The sequence below is a fragment of the Lygodium microphyllum genome, chromosome 1 (assembly GCF_053477565.2).
Source record: "Lygodium microphyllum isolate KBCC chromosome 1, Lygodium_microphyllum_v1.1.10, whole genome shotgun sequence".
In the NCBI taxonomy this organism is placed as follows: domain Eukaryota; kingdom Viridiplantae; phylum Streptophyta; class Polypodiopsida; order Schizaeales; family Lygodiaceae; genus Lygodium; species Lygodium microphyllum.
The window spans coordinates 65,220,687-65,243,786 of NC_141135.1; positions in this window are offsets into that span (position 1 = coordinate 65,220,687).

A 23,100-nucleotide genomic window follows, 5' to 3' on the forward strand; every position below is an offset into this window, starting at 1 on the left:
GTATCAACTGTCAACATGATCGGCCGTCCACACTGATAATCCGCCTTGCGTAGAGTAGGAGCTGATTGCAACAGCTTCTTGAGCTTACGCATGGCTTTTGAATGCTTCTCATCCCAATGAAATTTCTGCCCCTTTCGAAGCAGCTGATAGAGAACATCTGCTATATGAGCAAAATGAGGAATCCAAATCATGTAAAATACACAAGCTCCCACAAATCTCCGCACCTCTGAAGTAGTTGAGCAATACTCTGCAATCCTGTTTATGGCATCCACCTTTGCAGGAGAAGGCTTTCTGCCATAATATCCAACCATATGCCCAACTATGATGACTTCATTAACACCAAAGACAGATTTCAGCCCTGAAAGTGTCAAATTTACCTCCTCTAATCGTGTCATTATTTGCTCACAAGCAATCAAGTGGTCAGCCACAAACTGTCTACATCCACGCAAATCAAGACTTTCATTCTTTTCTTCTTCTGCACAACCCTTAATAGGCACATCATCTAGAAAAGGCATGGTATACTGCGGAATATAGTCTCATAAAACTCTATGCATAGCATTCATCATATGAGCAACTGAGTTTGTGGCACCTTGAGGCAAGGTACACATCCTTACAAGACCAATAGGTGTCCGCATAGTAGTAATATCCCTGCTTTCCAAGGCAAGCTGAAACTGATCATAACCTGAATACAAGTCACCTATTGAATAGATGGCTCGTCCTGCAAAAGCCTTAGCAAATTCATCCACAACTGGACCTATTCCCACATTCCTGATTGTCACTTTGTTCACGGGCTGCATATCCTGAATAAATCTCAAAGTACCATTCTTCTTTGGTACAGTAAACCACCTGTTAGAATAGGGTGCAGAAGAGGGTTCCAAAATCCCCATTTTAATCTTCTCATTCAGCAACTCTATCAGCTTTGGCAAGTGTGCTTTAGGCACAGGTATAGGACGTATATTCCATGGTACATGAGGAACAGTGAAGATGACCATAGGTGCAACCAATTCGGGACTAATGCAACCAATTTCATGTGGAAAGAAAGCAAATGCCTTACCATGACGTCCAAGCATCTCTCTAAAACATTCTTTTTCCACTGGAAGCAAAAAATCATCATTTCCAATCTTCAATTCTGCAAGAGTTTCAGCAGTAAACTTATGTCCAATATTTGCAGGGTCCCTCAACATAGGCTGCTTCATAGCTTTTTCAATCTGTTCATCACTATCAGAAGGAAGCGGGCCTGCAACCGGCTTAACCTTCTTATCAACTGTTTTATATTTTGTGTCAACCTTGGCATCATTCAAGCACTCTCTTCTTTGCTGCAATTTCTGCAAATTTTCAGCAACTTTCAACTCTGTTGGCTGAAAAATTTCAGCCTTTAGCTCTATGGACTGCATGGGTGCAGTTTGAAACTCTGTATGCAGAAATTTTTCTGCATTCAACTCTGTTGGCTGAATGGATTCAGCCCTCGGCTGTATGGACTGCATAGATGCATCCTGAAACTCTGTATGCAGAAATTTTTCTGCATTCAACTCTGTTGGCTGAATGGATTCAGCCCTCTGCAATTCTATTAGCTGATCAAGATCAGCCATAAATTCAGTTTGCTGAGTTTTCTCAGCCTCTAACTCTGTTTGCAGCATAAAACCAGAAATTTCCTGAAACATATCCAAGGTTTGCACATGTATGATCTTTGAACCCTTGCATACATCAGTTTTCAGCATTGCTCTCATCTCAAACAATGTATCTGCATAAGACATCCCTTCATACAATCCATCTACATGCTCTTCTGCTTGCAAAATACCTGCATTCTTCAACTCTTTCTCCTTACGACCAATGTACTGCCTGGCAGCTCTAGGCAAATCTGAAATTTTCTGATAACTTACTGAACTGTCTGAAGTAAACCCAACAAAGTTATTGGAGAAAGACTGGCTGCCAGGAGGCGAGATCTCCTCTTTTCTCCGCTCTGTACCACTGGCGTCTCGCAAGACAGCGGTACCTAATGAAAATCCAACTCCTTCGCAGGTAGTGGTGCCTCACGCAAGGAGTCCCTGTTTCTCGGATGATTTACCCCAACAGTCATAAAATGAACAGCTCGCATACCATCTTTACTACGTATCCGCGCATAAGCTGACCCGTCATCCATCACTTTTGTTTCCATTCTTGCTTCTGTAATGAAAGGCTGTCCAAGAATAATCGGATAAGAGCATGAATCCTGAACAAAGCAATGATAATCCTCTTCAACATTACCAATAGAAATTCTGATACTCGGACAAGCAGCATACATATCACCAGAAGTATTATTGGCGGCTCTCATGCGCCAGCCATGCTCTGCATCCATAGGCCACTTGCCACTCTCATAAACACCTCGAGCAATAAGATTAATCTCAGAACCATGATCAACTAAAGCGATCAAGGGAATTTGTTTCTCTCCAATCCTTACCACTGTCTCAGTGGTTGGTCTAGCCCAATGACTTCGTGAAAAATGACTGCGAGGAATGAGAATAGGGGTCTCATCATCTTCATACTGCATAGGCTGCACTATTTTCTCCAATTGCGGATTAACAGAAGCATTCTCAACCATCACTGCATCATCATGCTCTTCCCCAAGAGCTCCATGCCACAATCCCTGTAAAGCAGGTCCTTCCATCGCATGTCGTTTCCTCCGCAAAAGATCCTGCATCTGATCCTGTATTTCTCTTCTAGCAATCCCAAGAGCCTCTCCAATAGTAAAAGTGACTTCACTATTCAAAATTCTTTCATGAAAAATCTTACTCATATCCGTTTGCATATCAAGGTCTGACAAGAGCTTGAATCCTGGCTCTTTTCTTGGTTGCCTCTTTTCTTTCTGCTTGTCTCCCATTGGTTGATCAGAACCTGTTTGAGTTGGAGAATTTGACATAGGTGGAGCTGTAACAGGTGGTGAAACAAAGTCACCCCCTCTAGTCTTTTTGGAGGAGCTAGGACCCTCCTCATCTCTTCTTCTATTTTCCTCAACCATGGCATCTAAACCCTGCATTTTAGCCATATAAGCAAAAATAGAATACCTGTCAACAGGAGAATCCCATCCTGTTTCTCCTCGGATGCTAGAGCCCACACAAGTCATAGTAGAAGTTTGAACTTTCCCTCTTCTCGCTATCTCCAAGGCAGAAGACCATAAAGCAGAGTTTGCATCAGATTTCTGCTCAAGCTGGACTCCAAAAGCTGAAGCATCTCCTCTAACACTCACATAAGCTGATCGCGCAGCCATATCATCAACAAGCTTCTTCATACCTCCCTTACCAAAGTTCGTGTCAAGAGGAGCGCCAGTCTCTGTCAGCCATATCTTCCCATCTTGTCCCCAGAACACTACATTCTTCTTACATGCTTCCTGAAAAGCATCACAATCTCTGCAGTGTTGGTGCTCTGTACTATCGCACCAAATACATCGTCGCCCTTTTCTTTGACCAGCTGGAAAAGCAGTCACTGGAACAGGTGCTACAGCAGGTACTGACATAAGTTGCTCCTTTAACTTACCAACTTCAGCTTTGACTGCTTCAATCGTCAAATCCGCCAAGCCTTTAATAACATCATCTACAGATAATGGCATTGGAGTAGCAGGAACTGGTGGATTCACAGCAGGAGGAGTAGGCTTAGGCAAAGAAGTTGCAGGAGGGGTAGAAGAAGAAGTCTCCAAGGATTTTTCAGGAACTGATCCTGTATTTCGATGCAATCTTACTCTCCTGCGCTGCTTCTTAACAAGAGCATTCACAGCATCAATGACATGTCTCCACTCAGTCTTTAAACCTGAATCAGTAGCTTGATCTTCCAAAAGATCATCCAACTTTTCCTGTAAATCAGCATCTGCAGCTTGCAAAAATAACTCCACTTTCTGCATCTCCAAAGCTTGCTGCTCAGTCCCATCCAACTGATCATAACGGCTTTCAAACTCTCGCAGAAGAGCAGTAATAGAAAGTCCCTTATTAGGCATAGAAACCTATGCTAAAAAATTCCTGCGATTCATAAGACTTGTATCCTCCAGGAAATATTCATCTTTTAATGCCTTTTTAAATTCAGCCCAACCTGCATGTGCCTCTTGAATTTCTGCAATTCGACCTTCAAGAGCGCGCACCACGATCCGCAAGAAGTAGCGGCTCCAAACATCTTGAGAAACCCCAAAAAACTTCATCTTTTCTTCATATAAATGCAGGTAAGTTGACACTTGCTAGCCATTAAACGGCTTCAACTCCTGTTGGACAGCTTTCAAAGCATCCATAGCATCACTGTCTCGTTTTGCATGAGCTTGCTGCTGCATATACATGGTAAATGACTGAAACAGGTTCTTCATGACATTATCATCTGTCATCTCTTCTTGCGAGTCTCCCATCTTGCTGATGACGCAGCACTTTCACGTCGGGTTCACCAGAAATGTCGTGGAGTTTGTACAAGAGCTGTTGAACACGGGGTTCAAAATGCAGCAAGGAAAGAGGCTAACAAGAAGATCTCAAATTTTTTATGACAAAGCTCACTATATTGCTTGTCAAGTGAATTACAACAAAGAAACTGTCAACAAACAAATTTTGTTCAAGTCCTTTTTATCTCAGCATATAGCTTTTTCGACAAAGATTTTGTAGCTTCATCAGTTCATAAAGTGTCAAAGTTTCCTGAGCAAGCCCATGTTCATTATATGCTGTCAACAAAACTGTTCATCATACAATATCCTGCTGGTATCTCAACAAGTGAGCCACACCTTGAGTACATTGTAACCAAAGAATTGCCAATTGGAAGAACCTTGTCAAAACCTTTCTGAAAAATCTCAGTATGAAGGCTTTGCCCTTCTTCTTTATTTCTGCATCCCTCTCTCCACTCTTCTTTGGGTGTTAATAGAGATTAGGGTGATGGCTAATCTCGTCTGTAAGAAGCTGAGCAGAATGTCTCTCCTACAAGCTCTGGTACATCTTCATCATCAACTGCAACCTGTGTAGCATGTTTTTGGTACTGTTGAGCTATCTTCTTAAGATTGGTAAGGTTATCTGGACCAAGCTGGTTGATTATGCTGGGCAGATGTATCAAACGGCTTCTTGTTCAGTCTTCTTTGGCGAGACTATCTACCTTTCCTGCAACAATAGATAGCTTGCGCTCCCTTCACAGTCATGCTTCAGGATTCATCAGCCCACGATATGATTTACCATCTCCTACAGAGTTTATGTGAAGTTGTCTTGCAAGTAAAGATGACAGAGATGGTCTTTCATAAGATAGAACAGTTGAACCATATGAAAGAAAGCTCATTCAGAATTTTTTTCTGTTCAAAGATGGATCATGTTTATTTGATCTTCTGTTGTTCCTGTTCCTTTTGTAACAATGCCAACTTTGCCTGTTTGTTCTCAGCTGCCTTCTTAGCATGCTCAGCTACCCGTCGCTCTCGCAGCCTAAGTTCTCGAATATGTCTTGGTGGCGTTTGAAATGTTTCCAATGGCTTATCTGCAAATGGGTGCTGATCATCCACGAATACTCTCAGCTTCCTTGCTCGATGATAACACAGCCTATTTTTGGGAAGCATGCGAAGCATAGCTTTGCGTTCCGCCTTTTAGAATGCAGGAATGTACAAAGGGGAGGATGGGTGAGGGAGCGAATAGGAGAAGGGCGGTTCCACGTGTGCTGGAGAGAGTGGACCACAAGCACGGGAGCGAGCAAGCGATTCGATTCGATGAATTAGACTTCCCGGGAATCAAAGATAAGCCTGGGGATGGAAATTGCCCTGTAGATTGCCAGAATGAGACAATTAAGGATCGAGAGGTTATGTACAGAAGCCTGCTATTGCGAGAGACAGACTGCCGCCATTAATTGCCACTAATCGATTCCCTTCGAAACTCTCTACTGCTCCTGGTTTCTCCCCCCCCAAGGATGAAGACGTCCCCATCTCAGTAAGCCTTCAAGATCCGAATCAGTGATTCAATCACAGCTGGTGCGACTTCTGAGCTTAAGAGAATACTACTCTACTTGATTCACCCCGCCTATAAACAGAGCAAGTTACAACATCCTTTTTGCTGGCAATCAAGAATACGCCCCGCTAATGATTCTGCAGTGAATCTCGGTTTCCCTATTCCCTGGCGGCCTGATCTGGTCTCGCAGACTTCAACAATTGCCACTATAGAAAACCTTCGGAGGATGAACATCTCGAAGACAGTGAGTCCCTGTCGAAGTCCTTCCTTCCACGATATGTCTGGTCTTTTTCAGCTCTTTCTTTTCCACTGCCTTTCATAGCTTGGACCATATTGATGCTTTCGATTTTTCTCCGCTTTTTCTCGTGACCATGGGCCGAAAAACCGAATGGCGCCTCCCCAGAATTAGTCTTTCCTCCTTCGTTTTCTCCTCTGTTTTTAGTTTTTCTTTTTCTTGTTCACATGTCAAAATTAGGCAAGCGACCTTCCTCATTCATCTGAGACTCCAATCTCTTGATTTTTGTGTATATGTCACGAGAATCCATGCAGCTTTTGTCTCCTGCCACAAAACCATAGAGTCTGTGGTCAATTTCAACAAAAGCTTCTCCTAGCTTCTTATGTGATCTCATGGAACATTGTCGCATCTTCTGTTTCTCATTAGCTTCTTCCCACATTCCGGCACTTGTATAAAGGTCTGACATGAGCATATAAGCTGAGGCATCATGTGAGTTCAATGAGACAATTTTGTCAAAGCATTGCTGTGCTAGCAATATGTCACCATGCCTTTTGCATTAATTTAACATTGACATCCAAGCAACAAGATTATTTGCAAGAGGCATATCTTGCAGCAACTACTCTGCTGCCTCCTTTAAATGTCCTTCTTGTAGCATATCTTCAAAACACTTGCACCAAGGCTGTCATGTTGGAGCAAACTTTGACTGCAGAAACAAAAGTGACTTCATTTGGTTGTTTGTAAACAGTAACCTTTTTCCTCAACCCTGAAGTTCCTGGTTTTTGACCTTCATACCGAGATGTATAGCATGTGGTGATCTTAAAGACTGTCATTGCACACAGAACTAGAACAAATAGCAGCAGGACAAAGATCCTTTGGCATCAGTTTTTCATATTTTTCTAATACACACACATCATGCATCCAAACAAAATCATACACATGCACTAAGGGAATATGTACACTGGATGCAGATTATCGTAATGCTTTACACAAACAATGAGTCACACGCAGAAATTAACACAAATGCACAACAAAAGAAATGGAGGTATATACGACTCGGATGCGCAGCAACACGACACCGGCTAGTGCTATAGCCAGTGCCGGCCCATTTCAGGTCCCATCAGATGGTGATGTCAAAACGTCAATATTTAGAGCACAGAATTTTCTGCAGCAACTACAGCATATTATAGGATACCCCTTAACTCTTAAAAGTTTGTATTTCAATTTATATTTGTACTTTCTTTGTAATTATTTGTAAGATATGAATGCAAATATCCATGTAAAACTATAATATATAGTTAAGGATGGCAAACCATGGCTTTTGCCATGGGGGAGATTGGGCCCAATCGTGTGTTTTTCTCTTGTCTTTCTCAATTTATTGAGTTATTCAAATCCTCTTATGTATTGTAATGTTGTTTGTAATTAATGATTGAGATTTGATTTGCTAGATTTACCACGTGTTTTGCTTGCAGCAAGCTTCTTCACAATCTCCCACTTGATAATATTTTGAAACTTCTCAATGAATGCTAGATCTCCCATGGATGATCATTCTATTTGTTTCTACACTTCAGTTTGTTTCCAAACAACTTGCCACTAAGATGCACATCTCTATTGCTTCAACAGGGAGAGGAAATAGTCCATCACATAGATCTTGCATCATGATGGTAATATGTTTCCACCATTCTGGGATGAACTTGTAAAAAGTGGCTTTGGCAATGAGAATCTCCAATTCTTCAGTGGTAGAAGGAACTTTGCAAGCATCCATTAAATTTTTCTCCTCTTGCCAATGCCATTTCCTTAATTTTTAGCCTCTTCTAATGCTTGTTGATGGTAGTCTTCCCCGACTATGCACCAAAAACATGGAGTCTCGAGAGAGACACCAAGAAAATAGGGATTCTACTACAAGAAAGTCTATCTTGTATCATCAACAACCATCTTTTTCATATTTGGTATGTTCACCATAAAGAAGAACACCACAAACAAAAAATCTTCACACAACTTCATAGAAACAATTCTCTCGCGGCTTTAACTTTAACAAAATCCATCATGATCTTCATATTCTTCATATAATTCATTGATAGACCACAAAAACACAAGATAATACACCATTTTGAATGGAAAGATATCACATATTATTGGTTTATAAAGTTTCCATAGCTTTCTCTCAAAATCTCTCATACGTAGATACATTGTCTTTCATAGAATTGGCTATCTCTCACACTCTCTCTCAATAGTACATCATATCCTCACTATGATACTCAATAATCACTCACAATAACTCTTCTTTGGTCGTGAATATCCCTTCTAAGAGGTATGTCTGATATAAAAGATCACCAAAGCTACTACAGTGGCTCTTCATAGCTCATCACTGTCACTTCACTCTAGTCTTCACTTGAATCTTCAGCAGCTACTTCTTCCACTTCTTTGAGCTCATTTGAACTTTCATTCATCTCTTTCCAAGGCTAGAAAACTTTTCCATACTACACCCTCATCCAATAGAACACATACAAAGACATATCGAGGATTTACAAAAGCTCTACAGAAGCTCAACAGAGGGTTATAAAAGGTCAATAGAAAGCATCTAGCTCAACTAAAACCAATAAAAGCCATCAAAAACCATTCAATGAGCTTTCAAACAACCTCAAAATTCATCAACAATTACTCTATCCTTCCATACATATGAAAAATAGGTCAAAATAGAAGCTATCAGCACCAAACACTATCAGGACATCAACAGAAAACATAATAGAATATCATAGAACCTCATATCTCTGCTGAAAAACATCATGAGCTTATCAAAACCATTTCACCCTATCCAAAACACTCTCAAACCACTTTCAAACCAATCAATCATCATGTAAATTCAACCATTCAGCCCACAAAAACAATAAAAATCAACAAAAAATAGGTCATTTCAGCATTCAACAAGAGGTGAAGCACCTAAGAGTACACATATACAAAAGTAATGGAGACTTAAGAATGTAGAGAAATAGGGTTGAAATCTTCTTCTTCCATACAAAAGAACTAAGTCTATAATATAATAAAAGACTAATATAAAAGTACTACAATGTATGTACACATGTATGTACACACAGTCACCAAGTGTGAAGCCACTAGGAAAGGAAAGGTGGCACAATGAATGTGCCATAACCAAGGATGGACTACGTGGGCACAGTCCAACGTAGAATCACTGGCTGTCAAGACCTAAAATGGGCCCAACAACACTGGCTCTAAGGCTCTAGTCGAGCCTCTATGCCCATCCAAAACACTCCACGGTCTTGCGGCCAGGAGTGTCTGTAGGCTACACACTGATCTAACCAAATAAGCATTTATATGGCTTTGTAGTCCAATTAATAATCCTTCCCCAAACTCCTCACAAGGAGCCCCTACACATATTGGTGTTATTCACCATGTAAAATAAAGACAGGGAGCACCCCCCCTTGGCTAATTGTGCCGTGGCTCCTCTACGACTCTCCTACACCTCAAGGATTGGCCTTGAGATGCACCGTGAACACATAAAGCACGTACGATACATAGTCCTCTCATTTAAGAAATTGTTTCAAGAGATAAAAGATAATCCTCACTGAGCACTCCCCAAAGGAAACGAATAACTAGCCTTACAGCTTGGAATACCTCACTCTCAGCATGGGTCAATGTTTATGAAGACAATTGCCATGCATCCAGGATAATACCATGTGTTGAATGCAATGTGTCCGCGTGAATGATTCATAGTGCTCAACCATTTTTATTCATTTAAAATAGCATTGTGATAGTGCAAAATCATTCTTTTTCATGCCTTCATTCTAAACGTAATTGTTGCGTTGCATAGGGTCAGCATCAAGCATGCTCATGCTACTGAACCCTTTTAATTCTCAAAACACACGTATCCTATATGTAAAGTGCATTTAAAAAAATCAGATCCAGCATGTAATCAACACTTATTACCCCCTCTTCTCCGTATTGTTTAAGGTTATGTATTTGATGGTAGGTTTAGAGAGCAGTTTAATGTATTTTTCTTTATAAAGAGCAATAAATACTCACTTTAACATAAAGGTAGGGCTAAACTAAGGCTAAATCTCATGCTTCAGTCATACCATACATTCACTAATACATATTTTTTTTTTCTATTTTTCAAGTGCAAAAAACTTATGTTTTCTTATTTTTTCTATTTTTTAATTTATCTATCAATAAATACTAATATTTTTTGATTTTTTTATGTGACTTGATTAAACCTACTGAGAATTATTTTCATCCCTCATTTCATCCCATCCGAACATCATTGACACATCAAAACCCCCAAAATCCATGATTTGCCTTAAAACTATAATTTTACGAGTTTTGCATGTTTATGGAAAAATAAATTAACAACCGATTCTTGTTGATTTTCTTAATTTTTCTCATAAAACATATCATTGACAATAAAAAACAACCATTTGCAACTTATATTTATCATAAAACGATGAAATTTATCACTTACTCATAAAATCGTGCTTTATTTCACACGTATCTCATATTTGGAAGGCCGCTGACACTCATTAACAGCCACTAATGGTCCTCGAAAATCAATCTATGCTACATTGTGTCTCAGCATTATCTCCCAATCGAAATCTCTCAAATCAACCCATCCCTTTCTCACATAGAATGATGCATAAAAATAGGCATTAAGAGGAGAGAGAGGGAGGAGAGACAAAGATTGATTTCCGTAATTTCCAACCGGGCAGCCATTTCATGTAATGAAGTAAGTGATAGGAAGTGAAAATTTTAAGGATTTCAGTGATATGATGTGTTTGATGCCTTCTTTGTTGCCCCCCCAATACCTTTTCCCTAAAATCGTGATGGGAGGGGTGGCGTTTGATCAAGGTCATTTTGGAAACCACCCCCCCCCGTGTCAAATTTTTGGAGCCTTTGGGCCCCCAAAGGCCCAATACGCCATGTCTTTTAAAATCTTGATCATTATTTTGTTGATATTAAAGCTCATGTACCTTTTGTGTGGTTTGTTTACTTAGTTGAATAAGGTTTGGGTCACACTAACTCAACCATGGCTAATTCTCGGTTACTTTCCTTCTATATGTTTGGTTGTATGCACACAGTTAGTGTGTGGAAGATAATGGAAGATGAATAGAGAGCATGGATGCTCTCCTTCTTGCCTAACCTTTGTCCCCCTCTCTCATTCTGATTTCTTTCATTGTATCAGAGCTTCAAAATCAGGAGTATCTGGATGAAGTCCTAGCTCTAGTATCTTTCATATCCTTCCTAATAAAGCCTCTTCTGCATGGTCTTGGTGTGGCTCAAACATCATGTCTTTATCAGCACACTCTTTGATCAAATCATCTGCATCCACAAGAAACTCTTCAAGCATTACTGAACCTTTCTTGTATTTTTTGGTGCCATAAGTTTCATCATTTGCACTAGTATCTTCTTCACTACTGAGATCATCTTCATCTTCATCTTCCTGGCTTGAAGAAGAGCCCTGGTTTGCTAGGGATTAGCGTGATCTAGCCCTCTATTGTCGACTTGCAGATGGGACGTACTTCATGATGCACCCTTGCCTTCCTCAAGTGAAGGACAGATGAGCAATTTGCATAAGACATGGTTGGAAAAGGCTAGCAATGTCTTGCATTGGATGTCCTTATGTGTGTCAGACACAAAAGCTATGCAAATTACAAATTGTACATCACCAACAATCCCTTAGGACTTGTTGATGAAGAATTATGGCCATGTCACTCACGCAAGAAATACACAATTGAAGCAAAAACTTAGCCACATATCAAGGAATGGAGGATCTATTGAAGACTATGTGAGTGAGATTAGAACCATTACAGAGCAACTAGGCTCAATCATTGGAGCTAAAGTTGACGATGATGATTTGGTGGCCACTACTCTCCATGTTGGATTGCAAGTCTTTGAGCACTCCATTGAAGGAAAATGTTAAGCTACTTGCAGATGTTGGGCATGAGATTGAGAATGTCACTATGTATAGATAGATGGTGGGTAGCTTGATTTACCTTACCATTACTAGATCGACAAACCTTAGCTATTCAGTTAGACTGATTAGCCAATTCATGCAGAAGCCTAGGAAGCCTCACTTGGATGATGCAGTGAGGAGGATCTTGAGATATGTGAAGGCTACATCATATTACGGTCTATACTATGAGCATGGTAAGACTTTGGAGCTTACAGGATATACAAATGTTGATTGGGCAGGAACTGCCTATGATAGGAGATCTACTAGTGGGTATGCATTTTCCCTTGGTAGTAGTATGTTCAACTGGAGCATTAGGAAGCAACCTACAGTTGCACTCTCTAGTATTGAGGCAAAGTATAGAGGTGTTGCACTTTCTACATGTGAGGCATCATGGCTCGTGAAGCTTCTTGATGATTTGGGCATGCAGGGAGTTAGGCTTGTCACACTTTATTGTGACAACATGAGTAGTGTGCTCCTAACCAGTAATCCTATCTATAATGCTAGGACTAAGCACATTGAGGTGCATTATCACTTTATCAGAGAAAAAGTGATTGCAAATGGAATTGATTTGGTCCATGTGAGGACAAAAGACCAAGTTGCAAATATCTTTACCAAGTCATTGGGTAAATATAAGTTTGTGCATTTCAGAGAGCTACTTGGAGTGAAGTACTACACTTGAGCTTGAGAAGGAGTGTTGAGATTCAAGCTGCTGTATCTTTGGTGTGGTTTGGTTATGTTAGTTGAATAAGGTTTGGGTCACACTGACTCAAACATGGTTACATCTAGGTTACTTTCCTTCTGTGTGTTTGGTTGCATACACACAGTTAGTGTGTGGAAGATAATGGAAGATGAATAGAGAGCATGGATGCTCTCCTTCTTGCCTGACATTTGTCCCTCTCTATTCTCTCTCATTTCTTTCATATTTGACCTTTTAGATGTCCAACCTCCCCCTTTTCTCCATTTGTCCGGCACTCAATTTGTGATCCAAAAAATCTTGCATGTCCCCGATTTGAAGTCTTGAATGGTCAAGAAGTCATCTTACTTCGATTTGGCAGTCAAAAAATTTATGAAAAATTTACAACCACCACAAAGGTCAAAATTTACACTCTTGTCTTCCACCATCACTTAAAATCATCGAATCTGCGTCTTCTACTTACATCAAGCTTTGAATTTTGCGTAAAATTTGAGAACTCCACTCCTTTCCGGCATGTCCTAGACATGTAAATTTCACTCTCATTGGTGACCACAGGATAGGGTGACTCAACCCATCGAATCCACGAATGGATCTGTACAAAATAGCAATGATAAAAAGCATCAAGCTACCACAAAACAAAATACACAACAAAGCAAAAACATAGCTCTCACCCTACCCCCTAACAAAATCAAGGCCCATGAGACCCACAAGGGAGATGTCTAGCATAATTTGACAGAAATCCAGAGTTGACTGACCAATTGCTCCAACATAGACTAGCTAAAAAGAACCATCAAAGAAGTCATCCTAGGTGGGGGCCTGAACTACCTACCCAACTTAGGACAACTGGACCAGAAACTCCTACTAGGTGAGGACTCCTATAGCCTGGTTAGCATATATTTTCATTTTATGATATTTTTCCTTTCAGGTTCCCATACTTGGGCATGTAAAAAGAAGGGAGCTGAGCGTAGTGACCCAAGGAGAATATGGCATCGGCCTCAGGTCTTGACTCAATACCTAAGAACCTACCAAGACCTCACAAGGTGATACTTAAATCTTTTATTTATTCTCACTTTTATTTTTTCTCCAACCTTCCTTAGTATTTTTCCTAGCTAGATGCCACCCCTAGGAAGACAAGGCATCGGGGCCCCGGGTCTAACTCGTCTAGGAACCTACCAAGTCATCACAAGGCAATGATCAACTGCGCTTAAGATTTTTGTTCTTCTTTTTCTTTTTTATTTGAGGGGTTATAACCCCTTTTGCACACCTTTGTATTTTTTATTCCAAGGATATTCAAAATTTTCTCTTCTTTTTACTTTGGTGGGATTCTCTAAGTGTCTCACTACTAATAAAAGGTCCTAGAAATAGCTGCCTAGCAGGCTAGTAAAACATGGTCACTTGGACTATCTTGTAAAATAGTTCTTAGAATGCTTGACAATGTCTTGACAACTGCTTAGACCTCCCTTAGACACACCTAACCTAACCCTAGGACTTTATGCCTTGGTTGTCAGTCCCCATCAAACAAAAAATCCCCCACAAATACATAACCACATATAGCATAGAGAGAAAATACTTGTAAAGGAAAAATATCACCTAGACTTGGCCGCAGGAAGCTTCTACACAACAAGAGGCTCCACCAAGTTCCACTGAATCTGTATAGCATAGCACTAAAACAAAACCATTAACTGCATCTGTACTAGATAGACACATGGCCCTCTTGGCCTATCAACCATTCAACAGCATACTATGGAAACAAACCATTGGTCCCGACATAACTCTGTTGAAGCATAAGGTTGACCAATATTGAGGGCTCCTCTAGTCCTACACTAAGTGCATCACATTATTGGCTAATCCCTACATAAATAGCAGGGGGTGTTTGACGAATATGGCAATAAGTGATCCTATGCATCCATGACAGAATAGGGATGCGATCAACTACCACCTGACTCATAATCCATACTAACTAGTGGCAGCCAAAATAGGACATGTCAACAAGAAATCCCCAAAGTAGCCCCAAGATGATATTAGGAGGCAATTGTAAAAGGGGCCCAAGATCACAATCCAAAAAGATACCCTCAACAAAAGCATAATTGGCTAGGGAGTCTGCAAAAAACGATACCACTATTGAGGAAAAAGCTGGCAAGTCACTTCCTCAAAAAGATGCATCATATCCAAGGCTACATGGTGGTACATATAGAGAATAGGATCCTTCACACTATAGGTCCCATTCAATTGATTGATCACTAGCTACAAGTCACCTTTTACCAATAACTGACGAATACTGCCACTTGGGCTACATTGAGTCCCATGATTAAGGCCTTGTATTCCTCCATATTATTTATAAAAGCAATGCCAAGATATGCTCCCATTTTATAACAACTCTATGCCAAAGATCTTTAATGACCACACCAATACTTGCATGCTTAGCGGGCCCTCTAGAAGCTCCATCAAAATACAAAGTATAGACCACGTCTTCATTGATAGGCCACGCCATATTGATGAGCTCACTTGTACTTGTGATAATCAAAGTCGAGCCAAGAGAAAGGATGTGTAATGGGTACAATCCATCCTTTCTTGCTGAACTCGATAGGAATACTCGTAAGAATCCTTTAACAATGGTGGTAGTAGACCTTAATATCCCATGAGAAAGATCCGTCTTGCCACTTAATAACTTGATAATCTTATTCTAGCAAATCACTCGACCTTGGTGGTAATGATGCTCTAAATACGGATGGTCAAGATAAGGAATGATTCTTCCCATCGGATTGTCATGGTACCTACTGCAAGTTAAAGCTAAATCCTGAAGGACTAGTACAGGCATCAAGCCCAACGTCAGCCCTTACACATAGTAATGCTTCAACTTATTAAAGTTTACTTTATTTTTAAACTCTACCCCCTACAAGTCTGCTAAAAGGACTATGTAAAGCCATTCTTTCCTATATGGACAATTTTTTATGGCCCATCCCATTTGGGTTCTAGTTTACTAAGAAATAGCTCATGATGAGTATCATAGACAACATCAACTGACCCTTTACAAATTTATATTTCTTAGCTCAAAAGTCATGAAGCACTTTCATTCTCTTCTTCCCTACGTCTTGATGTAATAGAGACTGCAATCAAATTTCATCAAGATGCACAAGAGAAATAAATCTTTTTGGCAATGCTTCTACCTCACCCAACGAATGATTGAGAGCAAATCGCATAGTGGGTAACTCTATTTCCATTGGTAAGGTACGCTCTTCCCCATATACCAGCTTGAATGGGGTGTGGCTTGTAGCTCTCTTAAATGTCGTATTGTAAGCCCAAATCGCCACATACAATTTCTTGTCCCAATATGACTTACTTTGAAACACTATATATGGGGTAGTTTTATTGTGTTTAATCTTCAAATCTTCCATTAAGGCTATTATAACCTTATTCAAAAAGTGTGTCCCTTAGTCATACACTAATTCCTTAGGTGGACCAAAATGGCAAACAATTTGCTCCATAATAAAACTGGTTGTCTCCTAAGTATTATCCTTCATTGTTCCACTAATATGCCATCAACACATGCTGCTACCCTTGGACAATGCTTTTCAGCATGCTCAAACCAGTCGTGTCCTATCCATGCTATGCCCAAGGGTTCAGCAATATACCTAGTGCAAAGAAACTTCCTAAACTCTTTACGCACTCCTAGGGATAACTTGATCAACTGCAATAGATTTACATCCAGCTTAACCTCACAAAGAGAACTTGCTAAATCAAATTCACGATAGTTAGCAATAACTCTCTTCTCCCGCTAGACCATTCTCTCCTTTGGTCTTTGACCATGCTTTGGTGCCTCTTTCTTGGCTTTTGCCTTCTTCTTTGGCAATTCCTTATCCTTCTTGGGATCAGCTTTACTATCAATGCCTTTTAGAGGTCCACCTTCCATGTCAAGATTAAGGACTTACGTCCACTTATCATCTTGCTTAGGATTCCCCTCAACAGGTTTTACCTAGTCTTTGTCACCATCTTTACCCTTTTGACCTCTTGTAATTACTAGTAGATTAGAAGCTTCAGTGCCATTGACGCGTACAACTTCAACAAGGCTGACTCCACTGCCACTAGGTAGCTCCTCTATGATAGCCTTCCCTCTTTGCAGTATTTGTTTCAGTCCCTCATCTTGCTAGAGATTATTTCCTTGTGCTCAATGGTTGATTGGACCTAGCTGTTTACTTCCTTGCTGGAGAGAGCTAATCTTGCTCCAACACATACTAGCTAAGTGGCCGGGACTTACGCATATGTCACATTTAACATTTGGACAATTCATAGGGAAATGTTGGCTACCACACCACTTACAGTTGAATCTTGAGGGGGCATCCTCTTCATCAAGGTGTCACTCCTTACCAAATTCTTCTACTTCTTGAGGAAATTGATATCAACAGCTATTTGCCTATATTGTTTGGTGATCATGTCAATATAGTGCTTCATCATATCCTTAACTTTGCTAAGGACATTTGAGGCACTTGACAAATAGTCATGATTGTCTACCTATCATTCCATTGGCCTAACCACTTGACTAAGAATTGGCTACTAATTCCCTAGAACAACATTAGAATTTCTTGTTTGGCTGCCAACATTTGGTAGAGCCATCTAACTGACCATAGGCATGGACACACTGGGAGGAGTTAGCAACATAGGCACATTCTGAATCATGCTTCCTCTCCCATTTGCAGTACTCATGGGTGTCCCTTGACCTCCATTTATCAATGCCAAAGTATTTCCAACAGCTAGACTCAGATCACCCTAGAGGTATAGGCCCCTTGTAATTGCGACTCTACCTCCTCTGCTCATGTAATAGCTGTATCAATGTCGACAAGAGCAACAATGCTCAATTGCACCTGGATGTTAAAGTCCAATTCGTGCAAAAAGTATTGTACTAAGCAGCATAGCTGGAATGGGAATATAAGTTTGCAACTTACAAAATTACATTGAACACATGTAGCTAGTACTAATATCCCCTTTCAAGGGCAAACTCTATTCAAAAAGTTGCAAAAAATAGATCAATTGTAGTTATGGTTCCAGCCTCTAGGCTATGATACCATACTACAGCTCATCCTTTCAAAGTCATATTAAAGAACATCATCAAGTGTCCTTCATCTTGGATTCGATAGTTGAACATTAACTTTTGGAACTCATTAATATGAAGTTTTGCTTCCTCTGCTAACCCATTAAAAATGGGTAGAGAATATCCCAAGGATGGAAAATTTGGTGTTCCTGCTATGTTGGGATTGCAATGGGTTGCACCATGACCATCATATTTGCTAAGGGAGTTTGAACAGATGGCACTACTATCCCACTCAAAGTGGGCTAACTAACTAGAAGAGGGGAAGTACTGGGACTTCCTCCTCCTAACTAACTATACATGGAACTAGGGTTGCTAAGACCCCTCCCTTGTAAGCATATCCAACCACTCCATTAAGGAGAATATCTCCTAATAATCTATGCCCACTGTCAAGCCCTTTCAGCTCTTTCTTGCTTCTAAAGCTTGGCTTGACAGTCTTTTGGATCTATTTCACTACCTTTTGGCATGCACTAATAAACTCATCCAGATCAACCACGATTCAGACACCACCAGTTATTTGAGGCTCTAATGCACCACCTATCGAGACCTATAACAAGCACGAAAATGGCTCTAAGGCTTTAGCTGGGCCTCTATACTCAACCAAAACACCCCATGGCCTCACGGCCAAGAGTGTTCAAAGGTTACACACTGGTCTAACTAAATAAGCATTTGTATGGCTCATAGTCCAACAAATAATCCTTTCCCAAACTCCTCATAGGGAGCCCCTACACATATTGGTGTTATTCACCACGTAAAATAGACATAGGGAGCACCCCTCAACAAATTGTTACCACCCCTCTACGACTCTCCTACAACTTAGGGATTGGCCCCGAGATGCTTGGAGAACACGTAAAGCACGTAGGATACATAGTCCTCTCGTTCAAGCAATTGTTCCAAGAGATAAAAGATGATCCTCGCTGAACACTCCCCGAAGGAAACGAATATCTAGCCCTATGGCTTGGGATACCTCACTCTCAACGTGGGTCAATGTTTATGAAGATAATTGCCATGCATCCAGGAAGATACCATGTGTTGAGTGCAATGCAACCATGAATTATTCATAGTGCTCAATCATTTTTATTCATTTAAAATAGCATTGTGATAATGTGAAACCATTTCTTTTCATGCCTTCATTCTAAATGTAATTGTTGCATTGCATAGGGTCAGCACCAAGCATGCTCGTGCTACTAAACCCTTTTAATTCTCAAAACACATGCATCCTATATGCAAAGTGCATTAGAAAAAATCATAGTCAACATGCAATCATCACTTATTACCCCCTCATCTCCCTACCATTTAAGGTTATGCATTCGATGGTAGGTTTAGATAGCAGTTTAATGTATTTTTCTTTGTAAAGAGTGATAAATACTCACTTTAACATAAAGGTAGGGCTAAATTGAGGCTAAATATCATGCTTTAGTCATACCATACATCCATGGATACACATTTTTTTTCTATTTTTCAAGCGTGAAAATCTATTTTTTTTTCATTTTCTCTATTTTTCTATTTATTTATCAATAAATATTGATATTTCTTGATTTTTTTTATTTGACTTCATTAAACTTACTAAGAATTTTTTTCATCCCATGCAAACACCATTGACACATCAAAACCCCCAAAATCCATGATTTGCCTTAAAATTGTAATTTTACGAGTTTTGCATGTTTATGGAAAGATCAATAAACAACTAATTCTTGTTGATTTTCTTAATGTTTCTCATAAAACATATCATTGAAAATAAAAAACAACCATTTGCAAACTGAGATCTATCATTAAACTATAAAATTTATCACTTACTCATAAAACTATGCTTATCTCACATGTATCTCTTATATGGAAGGCCACTGACACTCATTAACAACCACCACTAATGCTCACCCAAACATCAATCTATCATTGTGTCTCAGCATCATCTCCCAATTGAAATCTCTCAAATCAGCCCACCCCCTTTTTATATAGAATGATGCATAAAAATCAACGATAAGAGGAGAGAGAGGGAGGAGAGAGAAAGACTAATTTCTGCAATTTCCAATTGGGCTGCAATTTACGTGATGAAGCATGTGATTGAAAGTGAAAAATTCAAGGATTTCATTGATATGATATGTTCGAGGCCTTCTTTGCAGCCCCCCAACACACTCTCTCTAAAATCATGATGGGAGGGGTGACATCTGATTAGCGTTGTTTTGAAAAATGCCCCCCCCCCCCCCCCCCCCCCCCCCGCGGTTAAATTTTTGGGGCCTTTGGGTCCCCAAAGGCTCAATAGGCCATGTCTTTTAAAATCTTGGTCGTTATTTGACTTCAAATGTCTAGCCTCCCGCTTCTTCTCTATCTGGCACTCAATTTACAATCCAAAAAATATTTACAAATAGGCAAAAATTAATATCAACCAATCCATGCATCAGAATGACAGATAGTAAAAAGAAAAAAATATGCAATCAAAGGGATAGATATAGTCATAACGGCAAATTTTAGTTTTGATGTGAAAAAGATATGTTCGCATGGAAACACGTTCGATTCACTTGAAATCCTTCAAAAATTAATAATAGATAAATTTTAACTCAGAACAAGGGATTATAAGAGAAAAAAGTGTCTACTTTAAAGGGATGAACGAGTTTGTGATGTCAAATTCTAGTTTTGGTGAAACGAGGCTACGCTCACATGAAAGCATTGAAAAATAAGAAATTGTCAAAACAGGAAAGGAGACACCCTAGAGGTAGGGTATAATAAGATGGATGGGTGGAAAAGGAACCCTAGTATGGTACGAAATATAAATAGTAACCATTAAAGATTATTAGAAGGTATTGATATGAGTTTATACAAAAAATACATATAGGGACGCATCCCCATACTTAAAACCTAAATGAACCTGATTAGGAGGATCAATAAGGGCCTACACACTAATACACTAACCAACCCCTTCTATACCCACATTTATGACATGATATACACATGCACATAAGAGTAGGGTTAGAAACATTGGGCCCATTCAATAATTGATCATGGTTGAAAATCATTTTGGTACACTAGATATCTGAATCATTCGTTGTCACTCCAAGGATCAATGTCAACTACAAGAGGTGCTACAGCTCTTCATAGCATACATCAATATAGTAGGGACCACGTAATAGCACCTAGGGAGTATTGATACAGATGGAGATTGCCAAAGTATCATTGATGAAGCACATAGCTCTTAGTCTCACCAAGCACTCAGTTTGAAAATGATAGATTAGTCACTCACCCCATGTAAGGGAGTATGCCAGCATGCACACTTGATAGTGCATCCATTTATCCCACCCTATCTAGCATAAGTGCCAGAAGAAAGGCCAAGGAGCCTTGTAGTGCAATGCACATAAAAGAGTGATGTGTCCTACTATGGTGGTAGAGCAATAGACTATTGGGAGGAAAAGTCTACTTTTGCACACAAGCATTTCAATTCAACAAGCATGTAGTCGTTTCTTATTGCTTTGTCCCATACGCACAGAGAAAAATGAGAATGTATATGGTCACCGAATGTCGTAACATCCCTCAAACTACACCTCTCAATTTATTGAAAGAGAAGGTCTATTATACTTATCCCCTCTCTATCTATGCTCTGTTGATAGATATAGGAGGGCAACCCAATTCTTGACATCCATTGATGTAATTCTCAGTGCCACTTGTGCAAATTTTGTATGTCTTGTGTGTATTCGATGGTGCAATAGTTCATCTCATCCTATGCCCATATACGGTCTGAGAAGGAAGGCCAAAAAGCCTTATTTATAGTGCTATGCATAGAGTAGAAAAGTACTTTTCTATTGAGAGGCCCAACCCATGGGTACAATACTCCATTCACACAACTCATCTCTCATTAGAATTGAAGAAAAATGATTGGTCACTCACCCCACCCTGTGTCTCATGCTTTGTGGATAAATATACAAGATAGTCCATACTCATATCTCCATAGGATGAAAGCTCATATCATTCAGTGGTGGTTGTTAAGGAAAATAACTTTGGCTTGTCGATGATGTCGTACAGTGTTTGTCGATAAAGAGGTTTATCCAAGGAGGTAGTTGATAGATTGTGAACTTGGATGGAATGAAGATACTCTATCTATTGTAGGAGTCAGATGTTCTCTGGAGTCATGGGAACACAATGCACTAAGGGAGGTAGCTTCAAAACTGTACCCTAGAAGGATCATCAAAAGGTTCAATGTATCTAGACTAGGGGGTGTCTCTACCTTTTCCACAGCCACCTTCCTACCTAAGGGTGTTTGCTACCTCTTCTTGGAGCAAAGCCTATTATGACAAGAAATTTCTTTATTTTCTCCTATAATAGTTTTCTTTGTGTTCTTTTCTATACTCTTAAGCATGTTTCCACCTTTTCTCAAAAAGTAAGTCGATACATTAGGGACCAAAGTCATTTTCTCCCATAACCTTTTTTTTGTTTCTTTTTTTTCAAACATAAGCATATCATTTTTCAATATTGTCCATGCTATGTTTGTTGGATTGGAAGAAAAGGAAACAAAATAGGGATAGGAGCTAGAATAAAGGGGATGGAAGAAAGCATCTCCTCATCAACATAATCAAAATAATGATGACTATTAGTGGCAACACAAGAAGAATTAATGAGTGATGCCAAAGGGGGATAGGTTTTATTATTTGTGATTGTTAGGATCCCTAAAGGGAGGGAAATACTTTAGAAAGGGATCATCAAAGGCATCTACAGCTTGTATTTACACAAAGTCGTTAGGGTTGATAATAAGTACCTTATAGGGGCCCATCCATTCAATGTTGTTGGATCTTTCTAGGAAACTTGCCAAAGTGTGAATCATATACCATTACCAAATCACCTTCTTTGAATTCTTTTTGCTTGATGAAATTGTCATGGTAGACTTTGCATTGACCCTACACGGCTTCCATGCACTCTAATACTATCCTTTGAGTCTCTTCCAGACATTCCAAATATAGGAGATGGCACTATAGGGACTTTGCATCTCCTAATTTGCTCTATAATAGCTCGCAAAGAGGGCAGTTTTAGCTCAATGAGAAAAATAGCTTATGTATCATAGACCAACAAGAAAAGTATCTATCATGTTGTAGCTTTATGTAAGGTTTTGTATGCTTAGAGGGCCTCTATAAGTCAATCATCCCAATCATAGTGGAGTGCAACAATTGTCCTTATTAGAATCAAACAAAGGATGCAATTGATGACTTTGACGCGGCTATTAGTTCT